The sequence below is a fragment of the Falco peregrinus genome, chromosome 5 (genome assembly GCF_023634155.1).
Source record: "Falco peregrinus isolate bFalPer1 chromosome 5, bFalPer1.pri, whole genome shotgun sequence".
NCBI lineage: Eukaryota > Metazoa > Chordata > Aves > Falconiformes > Falconidae > Falco > Falco peregrinus.
In genome coordinates this window covers 69057003-69070690 of record NC_073725.1, presented here as the reverse complement: position 1 = coordinate 69070690, position 13688 = coordinate 69057003, and positions in this window count along the sequence as shown.

Below are 13688 nucleotides of genomic sequence, written 5' to 3'. Positions count from 1 at the left end.
CGGGCTGATAATTCTCGTGGCTCCTGGCATTGTGTCTTTCTGGCATGGTGTTGGAGGGAAGGGGAAGCTTCGCTCTTAATGAAGCCGCTGCTCCAGCTTCTTACAGGTTCTTAAACCCGTTGTGAGACCACAGGATCCAAACCGTGCTGGCGATGCTGGGAACAGGTTCGCGATGCTTTGGTGCTGTCTTTGCTGAGTGTGAGGCAACAGCAAGGAGTTCACCAGCACCGGGCCCCAGCAAGCCTCCCATCTCCAAACAATGGAAAATTCTGCTCTGGATGCAAACTTTGGTCCTAAACCTGCTGCCTGAGGAGCAGATCCCGCGGATCGTGTCCCGGGGGGATCGATGGCATCCCCATGGAGAGCAGGGAGGTGGGGAATTTAGCCACAGACTTTATTGCTGGAAGGACTTTGTTAACCATGGGGCCTCTTGCAAGCCACACACAGACGTGCCCGAACTGAGGCAGGATCAGGCCCTTGGAAGCCAGCCGGAGAATAACAGGCAGGAATATGGTTGGCGTGTGTGAGCACACAGGGAGCTTTCATCAATTTCAGATGCTGCTCTGCGTCTGTCTTTAAAAATCAGTACATTTTCTGATTAAAAATAAAACCCCGCACGTCATAACTCCAGCAATGCGGGCTGGGCTGTTGTGGTATTTATTTTTAAAGAGAACAATATAGCAGCTGAGTTATTGTGACACCTCCTGCATATTGTGCAGTAGCTTTTTCACTTCGACATCTCCGTATTAGTGAAAACTGTGACAGCTTCATGCCAAGGATTATTAATAGTGCAGGCAGGCTTTACGTCCCTGCAGAATAAGGACTGGAAAACAGGGTAGACGGTCTCCTCACATCTGAGCAGCATCCTGGTCCCCTTTTTACATGCAGAGACACTGAGCCACCCTTGGGCTTTGTATGAGGGCAGTGAGATGCAGTTTGTAACGGGTGCACGGGAGACCTGAGCAGGTCACTGCTGTCCCCTTGCAGAGCGGAGCCCTGCCGCTCTGCCTGCGATGGGAGGCATCGGGACAAGTCTGGAGCATCTTGTGTTCCCTGCCTGGCTTGTCACCCTGGCAGCTGGCTGGCATCTTTGGCCCCAGGTGGGCTCCCCAGCCATGGGGGCAACAGGAACGTGCACCTCTAGTCTTTCCTTGTCACAGTGGAAGCACAGGAGCCCTGCTCAGGCTGCCCTGTGCTGCCTTCCCCTCTCTTTGCGGCAGCTTGCAGTTGCTCCCTTCCAAGTGGGAAATGAAATGTTCCTTTATTGGCTTTTATGTTGGCCACAAAATGTTCCATTTTATCTTTTTTTTTACCCCCCCTCTCCTTACTTTCTTCCAGGAAACGCACTAATTTATGGTCTAATCTTGGCAAATCCTGATCCAGGGGAACACAAATTTGCTTGTGCCTAGTAAATGACTCTTTAATGGGCCTGTCTCCAGCCAGGCGATGTATCTGCATCTGAAGAAAGGAGAATTATAACCTTACCTAAGCAGTGGGTCTGCATGTGTCAGCAGGGGGGAGTGTGGCCTGGGCACAGTAGCAAAACAGTGCATGGAGGAGCCTTAAACACACCCTGGTAAAAGTTGGGGGGGGGGGGCGATTCCCGCAGCCCACCTCAGCCCTGGCTCAGGAAACGCGGGTTTTGGGGAGCTCTGAGTGAGGGTGTAGGAGCTGTCCAAGCAAACCGACGTTTGCCTGCTGCGTGGCTGTTTTGTGGCAATGTTGGAAAGCTGCAGGTGAAGCAGATGGACCCCCCGCTCCCCAAACACCTCGGCCCAAGCAAGGGCATGCCAGGCTCTCACTGGGGCTGGGCTGGGAGTCGGGGCTGGGCTGAGCTCGCAGGTGGGTGTCCAGGGAGCATGTCTGCTCCTAGGGCAGCCAGGCTATCCTTGGAAGCGGCCAGAGGGTAGCCGGGGACTTGGCTGCTGACATGGACAGCTTGGTCAAGGGCCTGACACTGCCTGCTGGCTTGGTGTGGGAGGCTGGCTGAGGGGGTCTCTGGGATCGGGCGACCAGGACGTGGAGGTTGGAGGAGCTGCTTCCACCTCTCCCGTGGCACCCTGCTCGCCGTCAGCCCTCCGGGTGCCGCGCCTGCCTTTAGCATCGCAGTCAGGCACAGCAGCACGCATGCTGATCTCGTGGCACAGGCTGATCTCACGGCACCTGCCCCAAGCCATGCGCCCTTGGGTTGGACCACACCGTGTCCCCTGAGCTTTGCCTTTCGCTGTGTCCTGAGCTTGACCAAGCCTGTGGGCTCGCCTGGCTGGAGAGCTGGCGCGGGACTGGACTTCTTCCCTGCCTTCATGTTGATCCCCAGCCTGCAAGGCTGGAGGGGGGATTCTGCCGCTGCTGCCACTTCCCACGACGTGCACGCCTGTCTAGGGACATCCTCATCCTCGTGTCTAGGGACATCCTCATCCTCGCTTGCCAGGTCACCTGGCCACTGTCGCTGGAGCCTGGTTACCAGAGGACCCCTGGAGTTTGTATTTAGCTAATGGGGCAATAAGCTGTCCCAGTCCCCTGCCCCAGCAGGAAGGGTTCGTACAAGGATGTCCTAATGAGACCAGCGCAACCTCCTATTCATTCCTAAAAGGAGGAGTCTAACAAAGCTGCCAAAAATAAATCTGTTTAATGAAGAGCCTTTGTAAATTATTCAGATGTTATATCCCACTCCAGCACTGGTTCAAGGAGAGAGGCTGTGCAGAGACTTTCTTCTCTGAAGCTCTGGACACAAGGTGAAAGTCATGCTGTCATTGCAATGGAAATGTAGGCTCTAAGATCCTGCTTTTACCCTGAGAATACTGTCTCTTTTACCTGGAATTAAAAAAGAAGAAACAAAAAAGGCACAGCAGCAATTCAGGCCCTGAGACTAGGAAGGTTTTTTTCTTTCCCCCCCGCCCCCCGCTGCCCGCCTCAGGACCACTCTCGAGTCCCAGCACCGAAGGCTGACCACATACAGGAGTGTTTTCTGGCATCGAGTCTGAGAAACTCGGGCTTCCCTGGGCACTGCACGCCTCAGCACGGCGTGGCCGGGACCTTACTGGCAGTGGCATGGTTAGGCAGCAGCTTCTCCTTCGCTTCTCAGCTGTGGTTTGAATGCTGTGGTCTCTTCCCAGTAGAAACAGAGCTGAGACCCACCAAACTCATTAAACTTCAGCTGCCATCCATAGAGTTGCTGCTAACAAATCCTGGTCCCTCCCCAGGATGTAAAGCGTGGCTTCGCAGAGTGCGATCCCCCCCACCACCACCCTGTATTCAGACATCTGTGAGGCATTTTACAAGGCACAGTGGTTGGCACCTTGTGGGCTGTTAGTCACAGCCTGCCCCGTGCCACGTTGCTGGTGCTCGCAGGCTTCTCCCCTTCCACCCTCCCGGTTCTCCCAGCTCATCCTCACCCAGCCCTGCAGCTTGGCTGGGGCTGGAGCTGGGCAAAGGAGCCGCCTGCTTCTGCTTGCCAGCCGCCCTGCCAGGCACGTGCCCAACCTTAATGGCTTGTGCACGGTGGCAAAACTCTTGTGCAAAGTTTCCCCCCGACTTTCATGGGGGACCACGTGGTTGCCAGTGCTTTAAAGCTGCAGGGGTTAATTCCGTGTTTTGCTTCAGCCTCTCAAGACTGCATTTAGGTTTCTCTTTCTGTGGTTCCTTGAACCCTGCCATCAGCAGGGGCTGTATGTGGGAAGGGGCAGCATCCCTTGGGGCACAAGGAGGGGTGCTTGGGGCAAGGGAGGTGTTCTCACGGGCACGTCTTGGCCAGGATCCCTTGGGTGGGTTGCCTGCATGCCATTCCCACACATCCCCTGATGCAGCCCTGCTGCCCCAGAGCAAAGGTCACTTTCTTCCCTCTCCACACTCTGCTGTGATGGGCTGCACATAGCCTCATTGCCTGCGACACAGGCCAGGCCCCTGCGGGGACGTTAGGGGCCTGCAGGACCCCAGCAGCATCCCTGAGGGCCAGAGCAGAGGCTGGAAGGGGGCTGGCATTTGGGTAACAGGTTCCCACATTGCTGAGCTGTCTGACAGGCTCTCACTGCCCCTGCTCCTGCCCTCTCCCAGGAGTCACTGCCATGCAGCAGCTCAGATGTGATGCAGCTGCTCGGACATGATGCAGCAGCTTGGACGTGATGCAGTGGCTTGGACGTGGTGCAGCGGCTTGGACATGATGCAGCCACTCAGGCGTGATGAGCAGCTTGGACATGATGCAGTGACTTGGATGTGATGCAGTGGGTCGGATGTGAATGCAGCGGCTCAGACATGGTGCAGTGGCTCAGACGTGAATGAGTGGCTCGGACATGGTGCAGCAGCTTGAACATGATGCAGTGGCTTGGATGTGGTGCAGTGGCACAGACGTGATGCAGCGGCTTAGATGTGATGCAGTGCCTTGGACATGGTGCAGTGGCTCGGATGTGATGCAGCAGCTCGGACGTGGTGCAGTGGCTTGGACATGATGCAGTGGCTTGGACGTGGTGCAGCGGCTCAGATGTGATGCAGCAGCTCGGACGTGGTGCAGTGGCTCGGACGTGATGCAGTGGCTCGGATGTGATGCAGTGGCTCGGATGTATTGCAGTGGCTTGGATGTGATGCAGCACCTCGGACATGATGCAGTGGCTCGGACGTGATGCAGTGGCTTAGACATGATGCAGTGGCTTGGACGTGATGCAGCAGCTCGGACATGGTGCAATGGCTTGGACATGATGCAGTGGCTTGGACATGATGTAGTGGCTCGGATGTGGTGCAGCAGCTCAGACGTGGTGCAGTGGCTCGGACGTGATGCAGTGGCTTGGATGTGGTGCGGTGGCTTGGATGTGATGCAGCGCCTTGGACGTGATGCAGTGGCTTGGACGTGGTGCAGGGGCTTGGATGTGGTGCAGCGTGGTGGCTGCCTGCAGGGACAAGCGCTCACGGCTGCCTGGCTTTGAGCACTCACAGCTCGGGTGGAGGCAAATCTCACAGCTGAGGGCCCCAGGACCGGGCTGTTGTGCGGCACTAACGCAGTCCCCCCTGTACCACCCACCCACCCACCCAGCTCCCTGCCCGGCCAGAGCCAGCGTTGCCCCGGGGGGCAAGAACAGGGTGGTCATGGTGCCAGGCATGGTGGGAGGCTGGGTGCCGGGCCCCTGCTCCCCGCCACATCCAGGCCAGCTCCTGTGGGACCTAAGGCCACGCTGTCCCTTATCACCCCTCTTATCACAGGGATTATTGGCTTTTTATATTAAACTTTCTCCAGATAGCATAATGCAATCTACCAGACGCCTGGCGAGGGCTTGGCAGGCCCAGGAGTGATTTATAAGCAATCTATCTCTGCCTCTGCAGTCTCTTTTGCATACGAGCTGTTTCCTCCTCTCCCTCACCACCCCCCGACCTCCCCCCTGCGCCGCTGTTGGCAGCTCTGCAAACCTCCCTGCTGCAGTGGAGGGCTGGAGCAGGCAGTGGGGCTGCCCCATGGAGAATGGCCCCCCACCCCCCGCCACAGCCATTGGCCACCCTGACACCTCCTGGGCTGCGGGCACAGGGTCTCCGGACCCCGCCACATCCAGGCGGGTGGCCCCGGGGCGGGGGACAGCAGTGCCGTGCCCACAGGGCCAGGTGGCTGAAGCCCACGGGGTGCAGCTGCGTCCCCTGGCACGTGACCCCCTTGTCCATTATCGCATTTCTCATGTCTTCCTTTGGAAGGGCTGCTGCTGGCCTCTGTCAGGGAGCCTTGGAGTCACCGTGGCCTCTACCAGGGAGCTATGGAGCCACAGCCTCCACCGAGGAGCCACAGAGCCACAGCTGTGGCCTTCGTCAGGGAACTATGGAGCCACAGCCATGGCCTCCATCAGGGAGCCATGGAGCCACAGCCACGGCCTCTGTCAGGGAACTATGGAGCCACAGCCACAGCCTCCATCAGGAAGCCATGGAGCCACAGCCACGGCCTCCGTCAGGGAACTATGGAGCCACAGCCACGGCCTCCATCAGGGAGCTATGGAGCCACAGCCATGGCCTGGTCCTGCCCTCTGCAGACACCCACAGCCTGCTCTGCTCTGTCAGGCGGGGGGCCAGCCGCAGCAGCACCCTCCAGCACCCCTCCATTCCTGCTGCTGGCTTAAGCTGCCCTGGGAATTGCCATGAGGGTGCAGTGCTTGGGCAGCAAACACAAGGCAGGCTCCCGATGGAGGTGCAGATGCTGTCTCTGGACTCCGGAGCCGGGCTGGTTCCTGCAGTTGGTAGCACTGCTGAGCTCAGCCTGGAGTGCAGGGCCCCGGTGCAACAGCTGCTCTGGCCGCAGCATCCCTTGTTGGATTTCACTGCTCATTGCCCAGTTCCCCCCAGCAAACCGGAGCCCTGTGCCTGGCAGAGGGGCCAGAGCTGGAGCTCAGCACCCAGGGCCGGTGCTGGCTCCCAAAGGCGCTCATCTGGCCCATGTCAATGGCAGTGACCCAGGGCCGGGGTCCTGCACAGGGTGGGCTCACAGGGAGGTGAGGAAGACCCACAGCAGCGTGGCACTGCTCACCCCACGAACACAGCCTTGGCAGTGCACGCAGCAGATGCTGTCCTGCAGCGCTGTCCCTGGCCCCAGCACCATCCCCTGGGACACCCCAGTGCTCCTGGTGGGATGCAGCAAGGTCCCAGAAGCTCAGCTCCCACACGGGGCACCAGACAAAGCACTTGCTCAGCACCACATACCCGTTTTACTGTGCTCTTTGCCTTGGGAAACAGTCTTGCTGCTTGCCCTTGGAGGAAAAAATTACCCCCAGCCCGAATTCCCCACCTATACCAAGGAGAAAAATGAGAAACCGCCCCATGGATGTGCACAGGTTGGGAAGGACAGGGACAGCCTGTGGGCAGAAAGGGGCTTTCTCCAGGGAAGAGCCTTGGTCCCCACAGGCTTTTTACAGCTGGTGAAACATTTCCACCCTCTTTGATCCCTTTTTATCAGTGACTTGGAATAATTGGGTTCCATTCCTCGTGGTGGCTGCCCCTCCCTGCTTCTGCTGTGGCTTGTGTTTTTGCTGCTAGGGGTAATTATCACCCTTTTTACCAGCCAAAGTGCAAGGAACAGTTCACAGTCCTTGCAGGATGCAGGAAAGGGATTTTGCAGCTGAGACGTGATGAGGAAGCACATGGCAAGGATGCCCGAGACCAGGGCTGGGACAGCATCAAGCTCCCGAGGGCTCAGCTCCGGGTGGTGTCTCTGAGACACTTGGTGGGAGATAAACGGGAGGTTTGAAGCTATAACAGGGCCAGGAGGTGCAGGGGGATCCACTGACCCTTTCGACCCTGAGCAGGCTCCTGGGCCCATTAGTTTCATGACGCAGCATTTGAACCCCGCTGCCTATGAAACAGAGACTGATCCTGACGGTGGGAGTGATCAGCGGGGGCTGGAACGGGCCAGAGGGGGGCTTCCAGACCAGGCTGTTGTGTGTCATGGACATGGCAAGGACTCTTACCTCTCTCCTTCTCTGTTTCCCTTGCCGGACAAAGGGAGTAATGAGATACCAATTTTAAGGTCAAAGGGATCATCCAAGCTTTCCTCCTGCCTGATGTGAGGCGGATAATCTCTCCGGAGGACCCCGCATCACATTCCTCTCACCTCTGTGCAGGATTGGTGCTCTCATCTACTGCATGGGAGCTCCATCAAATGAATATTTGCAGCAATTTCTGAGATTTGCACAGGGAAGACAGATTACTACACCCTTAAGTGTCTTCCTGTACGCAGCTAGTTTAGCAGCGCTGCATTCCAGGTGGGAAGAACATTTCTTCCTGACCTCAATTTATGACAAAACACTGAAGCATGAGGCTGGATTGATTGCACAAGGAGATTGTGTCTTAGTAACCCCTGTGAATGCTGCAGCAGCTGTGCTAATTCATCATTCCTTTATTTATGAAATCTATGTGCAGGTTGAGTGCAATTAAATGATGTGCTTTGGGATCCTAGGGGATGAAAGGATCACGGTAAATGTGGGTTTGTTATCCTGATTTACCGTGCACCGAGCCCACCTACAACAGCCATGACAAACCGGATGCAAAACATAAGGTTTAAAAAACTGTAATCCCACAATTGCTGTCACAGGCTGCGCTCAGCAGCGTGTTTGATCTGGGTGCCTTTCCCCCTCTTTTCAGAGGACTCACATCTCTGTGTGGCATGTTCCTGTGACCGGCAATTGAATAGCTTGTAAAAATAATTTTGGGGCGGGCTAAAAACATTTGACACTTGCTCTGCAGTAAGAACCCTTGCCAGGCTCAGGCTTTAGGAAGAGATTTCATGCACCTTGCAGGTACTTAGTAAATACCTCGTGTCCTCCTGGGCAGCACTTACAGACTGGGACCTGCAGTACGGGGAAGGAGCTGATGGGGAGGGAGTCCCAGCTTATGCAAGGTTGGTGCTACTACTGCGATTTTACTGTAGAAAGGTGCTTTCACGTATCAAATGATACATTGCTTTCCTTTTCCTTACTGTAAGAGCTGAACTGGCGTAGGATGGGAACTGCTGACGATGCACTGGCCGGGAGGGGGTTAAAGAGTGGCAGGGGCCCGATCCTGACCTGAAACACCTGGGTCAGGAGGGGTTGAAGGGGTGCAGCTGGCTGGAGGTGGGCTGGTGGCATCCCTGCGGGCCCGTGGCTTGCTGGTGCCCTCCTGTGGGTGGTGAGGCTGGCGTGGGCACCCTGTGCAGTGTGCAGGGCTAGTGGGCCTGCACTGAGGTAGTCACATGCCCAGGGCTGGAAGCGGTGCTGGGGGGAGCAGGGTAAGGCAGTTGCAGGGTGCTGCAGGCAAAGGGCTGTGCTCAGGATGAGGTGCTGTGAGATGAGCCTAGCGGGGACCTGTTGGTGTGGGCTGAGCTCAGCCAGTTTGCCCTGGGCTCTTGGTGGGCAGCACTGGGCCACCCTCTGGCTGCAGGTCCCGCTGACTCCTTCCCTGCTGGAAAATGTGCCCTGGTCTCTGTTCATCCCTGGCTTCTACTTCTCTGTGATGCTCTGCCTCTGTCCTCCTTGGATCAGAAAGCCCTCTCAGCGCCAGAGTTGTGCTCTCAGGAGTGACAGTTCTGGCACGACCTCAGAACGTGCCACTGATGCACAAACGGGTCCTCGGCATCACGGCCGTGATGCAAAACCCCTGATGTTCTCGAATGCAGCCTGGCTGCTGTGGCCTGCCCCAGTGAGCACTGGGCACGCCGCTCCATCCCGGAGGAGCCTGCATCTCAGCTCAAGGGAGCGATGGCAGGGAGCCTGGGGAGGGAGGGATGCCCTTGCCTCCCCATGTGCTCCGAATGCCATTACAGGTTAAGCAGGGAGGGTGTTTGACACAGCAACATCGTGCTGCTTCATCCTGCCCAAAGGGAAGGGCTGAACGCTGGAGCAACTCCTGTCCTGTGACAGTGGGAACGTGCTGTTGCACCTTCAAGGACTGGGGCAGCTCCCGGGGTCCTGGCAAGGGATGGGGGTGAAGGGCAGACAGGCCAACGAGGAATTGGGGTGGATGGCAAAAGCAGGCAGAGGGGAAGCCCAAGGAGCAGTGATGAACCTCTGCAAGGAGGGGGGAACTCAGGGTGGGAGTCATAGGCCCGGTGATTACAGCTGGGGAGGGAACGGGCTTGTTTTTTTTTTTAAAAAAACTTATTCTTGGCCAGGAACTGAAATGGTGTAGGTGACCCTGTTACCTCAAAGCCTGCAGGTTATGGTCAGTGGGGCTCTAGGTTGGATGGAAAGCGTGCTCTGGCCCTTCATTGTGAGCTCACTTTAAAACCATAGAAATCAGAGATAGCTCAAGTCTCTTCCCCAGCACCTGGGCAGGAGTTGTTTCACCTTGTTTTGTTCCTGAAGCACCTGTGTGCACCAGGAATTCAACCCTCCCTGCAGAGTCCTCCCCAGGTGGTTTGGTGGCTGGTCTGCCTGGCCCTGGGGACCAAGCAGGCTGGTGCCCCAGCTTTGCTGCATGCATCAGGGATGCTCCCAGGGCTGCTACAATCCCTTCTCCTTGTTCTGTTTCAGAGACTACTTCGGTGATCCCAGTGGTCCTGGCCACTCGTTAGTGCTGATGAGAACTCAGGGTAGTGTCTAATTGATGCCACCCCTTCTGAAGTCGGTGTGAGGGGAATGCTGCTGCTGCAGGTGTAGGCAGGAAGGCTTGAAAGGGATGAAAACAGAGGGGAGCAGGTGTGAGGCTACAGAAACACTTGGGAAGGGCTTTCAAGTGTGTTCGTGATTATTTTTTTTTTAAATGGAAAATGGTGAGCAGCATGAAGACCAGATCAAAGAGGGGTGTATGGCATCCTGTCCTGTTCCTCCCACCACCCAGCTTTAACCAGAGCCTTACATCCTAGCACAGGGCCCAGTGGGCAGCAGAGCTCTGCTGTGCAATTCAGAAGGTATTTTTGCCTCTCAGACCTGCAGCGTGAGGCTGGAGGCAGCTTGTTGCACTGCTCTGGCTGCCTGGATGCTGGGTCTGTGGCAGGGGTGAGCTGCACTGGCTCTGGAGGGCTGTGGGCAGAGCATGGGGCTGGCTGGGGTACCCCGGTCCCCAGTCCCTGCCAGTACCCACAGAGGGGCAGGTGATGCCTGACCCAGGGGAAACGGTCCTGGGCTGACTGAGATGCAGTTGGTCCAATTTGATTCCCACACATGCCTCTGGCTGCTGCTGGACCCCTTTTCTGGACGGGCTGGGGGTGCACAGGGGTGGGGAGAGAAGGAGCTTTGCTGCTGAGCTGATCCCAAAACCAGGCGCCTGCAGCAAAAATGGGTGCCTGGTGGGCTGCTCCTGGCAAAGACTTTGTGACAGTAACACACCAGTTGTCTTCACTTTCTGTTGCTCATCTCCCTCAGACCATCTCTCTGCTTTCTCCTCCTCCCTGGTGATGTTCCCTGCTTTGTTTCGATCTTGTGGCATACCCTGAGCCATTCACCTTTCCTTCAGGCTACTAGGAGACAGCAACCAGGCCCTGCTTGTCACCCTCCTGCGCTGCCGTCCTGCTCCTCAGAAAGGGTTACCCATCGCTCACCAGACACCTCCAAACCTGGGAAATTAGATTCTACTTCAGCTCCATGGGATTATCAGTTCCTGGAGAGAGACTGAGAAGTGAAGCTCCACGCTGCGTTCTTCCAACAGCTAAAAGGTATAAAAAGTTGACTGGCAGCGGGGCACTTCCAGTCAGCAAAGTGTCACCCCAAAGTTGTTGGGGGGATCTATAACCCTGTGCCACCTCTGCTGCTGCAAGCTCATTCAGGAGGTGAATTGTAGTAACTGGTTCTTTCCAACAGCTGAAGGAAATGCTTGTTCAACTTACAAAATAAATGCAAAGCAGAAGATGTAATCACGGTCCTGATTCAGCAAAGTATGTGGCTGAAAGGGGCATGTGCTTGGCTTCTGGAACATCCCCGTGTGTATGTGTGCAGCTGAACTGGGGATCCTGTGTTCAGAGCACCTGGCTTCTGCATTAAGATGGGATCAGTTCTCACTGTATGGTTGCAAGCGGCTTTTTCCCTCAATTAAATTGTTCCAGCAGCTGCAGCAAAATGCAGCTGGGCTGTCCCTGCTCCCCTCTGCTCTCAAGCACCTGGAACTTGAAAGCATCTAATGGGGCTGGAATGGGACTTTGAAATGTCTGCAATGCTATCTAGCAAGGTGGGCTTGCATCCTGCTGGGCCCAGTGACCGAACACCCTTTACGGGGGCTGGGACCATCCTCTCCATAAATGAATGGGGGTCATCTTTGTGCTTTATTAACTGCTGCAAATGTGTGCCATGAAAGTAGTTGCTCTGAAGTGGCCTGACATGTAGAGGATCATCTTTCTGGGGGACGCTGCTCATTAAGTCCTTCATGCAGAACTTGGGAAGCCATAAAAAACCACAAGGATTCCCCCCCCCCCCCCCCGCCCCCTCCCAGCCCCTTTCCAGCCTGCTGGAGAAGAGCGGTGGGGGTAAATTTGGCAGGAACTCCCGTGCTTAGGCAAGCAGCTGCAGATCAGAGCAAGTACTGCTGGAGTGTGCAGCAGTAGGGGACTGGGGAGGATGCCTGGAAGTCAGTGACATCTGCTGACAGCAGCAGTTGCGAGAGGCTGTGAGGGGCGAGGAATGTTAGGACTGCAGATGCAGCAGCCCTGGTGAGGCAGGGACGTGGGGACTGGGGCTTAGGGAGTTGCACAGCACACTGGTGACAAAGCCGAGGGAAACCTTGGGTGTCCCGTTTTCTAGGTGAGCCCTCTTAGCACTGGAACACTTCTGTTAGGACAGAAAGGGAAGGAGTGGGCAGACTATTGTTGCTTGGAGACCAGCAGCTCTGTCATTCTTAAATCAATAGTTTGGTCGGGATTCATCAGCCATGATGTCTGTCAGCAGGAACCAAGCAAGTGGTTCAGAGGGTGGATGCAAATTCTGTTACTCTTTTTCTTTTGACAAGCTGTGAAAGTTTCTTCAGGATCTTCTGGCCTTTAGATTTTGATCCTGCCCAGGGGAAGGTAACCAAAACAATAGCCTCTAGCATATAGCACCTTGTGGTTCAAAGCAGTCTAGCAATCCTAACTAGATAATCTTTAGCACTCTCCAGAGACACTGTGTCTATCTTGCACTCACAGCCTGAGGACATGCAAAGAGGTTGTGACTTGCCTAAAGTCAGAGCAGTGTTGCAGGGGTTATAAGAACTTAAGTCTTTCTGCCTCCTTAAGCACCATCCATAGATAAGAATTCCAAAGGGCAGAAGGTTGAACTAAGCAGCCCACTGTGACTTTGATTCTGGACGTGCTGAGCACCTCTGTAGAATAATTTTTGGCTGCCAAAGCAAAATGACTACACCTCTTTCACCAGAGATCAGTAATGAGAATGTAACAGCCCTCTCTCAGCTGTGGAGCATATGGAAGGGAAAGTAAGAGAACAAACACAAGAATGTGAGATGAGTATTGATGCTGCGAAAGGTCAAACTATGGAGACACCACTGGGAACAAAGTTAGAATCTCCTTTTCATTGAGGCCAAGAGCTCACAGGAATAGCACGGGTATAAGAGGAACAGGTGGAATTTAAGGGGAAAACAGAACCTGGTTTTTGTGAGTATCTTGTGCTTCTGTCTCAGCCAGACTGCCATGAGCTAGGGACTGGCAAGCCATGGCACAAGCCAGGCAGGTAACAAGGAAGACAGGTATGTGACAGCTCAATCATGCTTTTTTGGACCTTCTGAAAGACCGGTTACACACAGACCTCCAGGCAGAACAGACTGGGGAAGGTGAGTGAGCCCAGCCCAGGAGCTGTGTGAACACACTACAAGCAGACAGAATGGGCAGTGTTGTAGCTGGGTGTCCGTAAGCTCTAAAACACCTGCAGAAGCACCTGCAACAAGAGTAAAAGACTGAGTAAACCGAGTGGTTAAGGAAGTGGGAAGTGAGGCAAAGAAACAACACCAGATGGAGCAAGAGAAAGCAAGACAAGCAGGGGGAGAGGAAGGTGGGAAGGGACAACTTTGGAAAGTTAAGTGTGCATCTATTTACCTTGCCACGTGGAAAATGCAGAGGTCTTGCTTTGCCTACTCCCCTCCTTCTGGGAGGAGAGATGTGAAATGAGGCATGTACTAAAGCACTTGCAGATCCATAGGGCTGAGGTGGGGGAGGCCCTGCTGAATCAGGATACATGGTCATCCTGGTACGGCTGGTAACAGCTGGAGCCCCAGCATCCATCTGAGAGGAAGGCTGGCGCTGCGGCATGTGGGTTTTGGCAGCATCTGCTGCT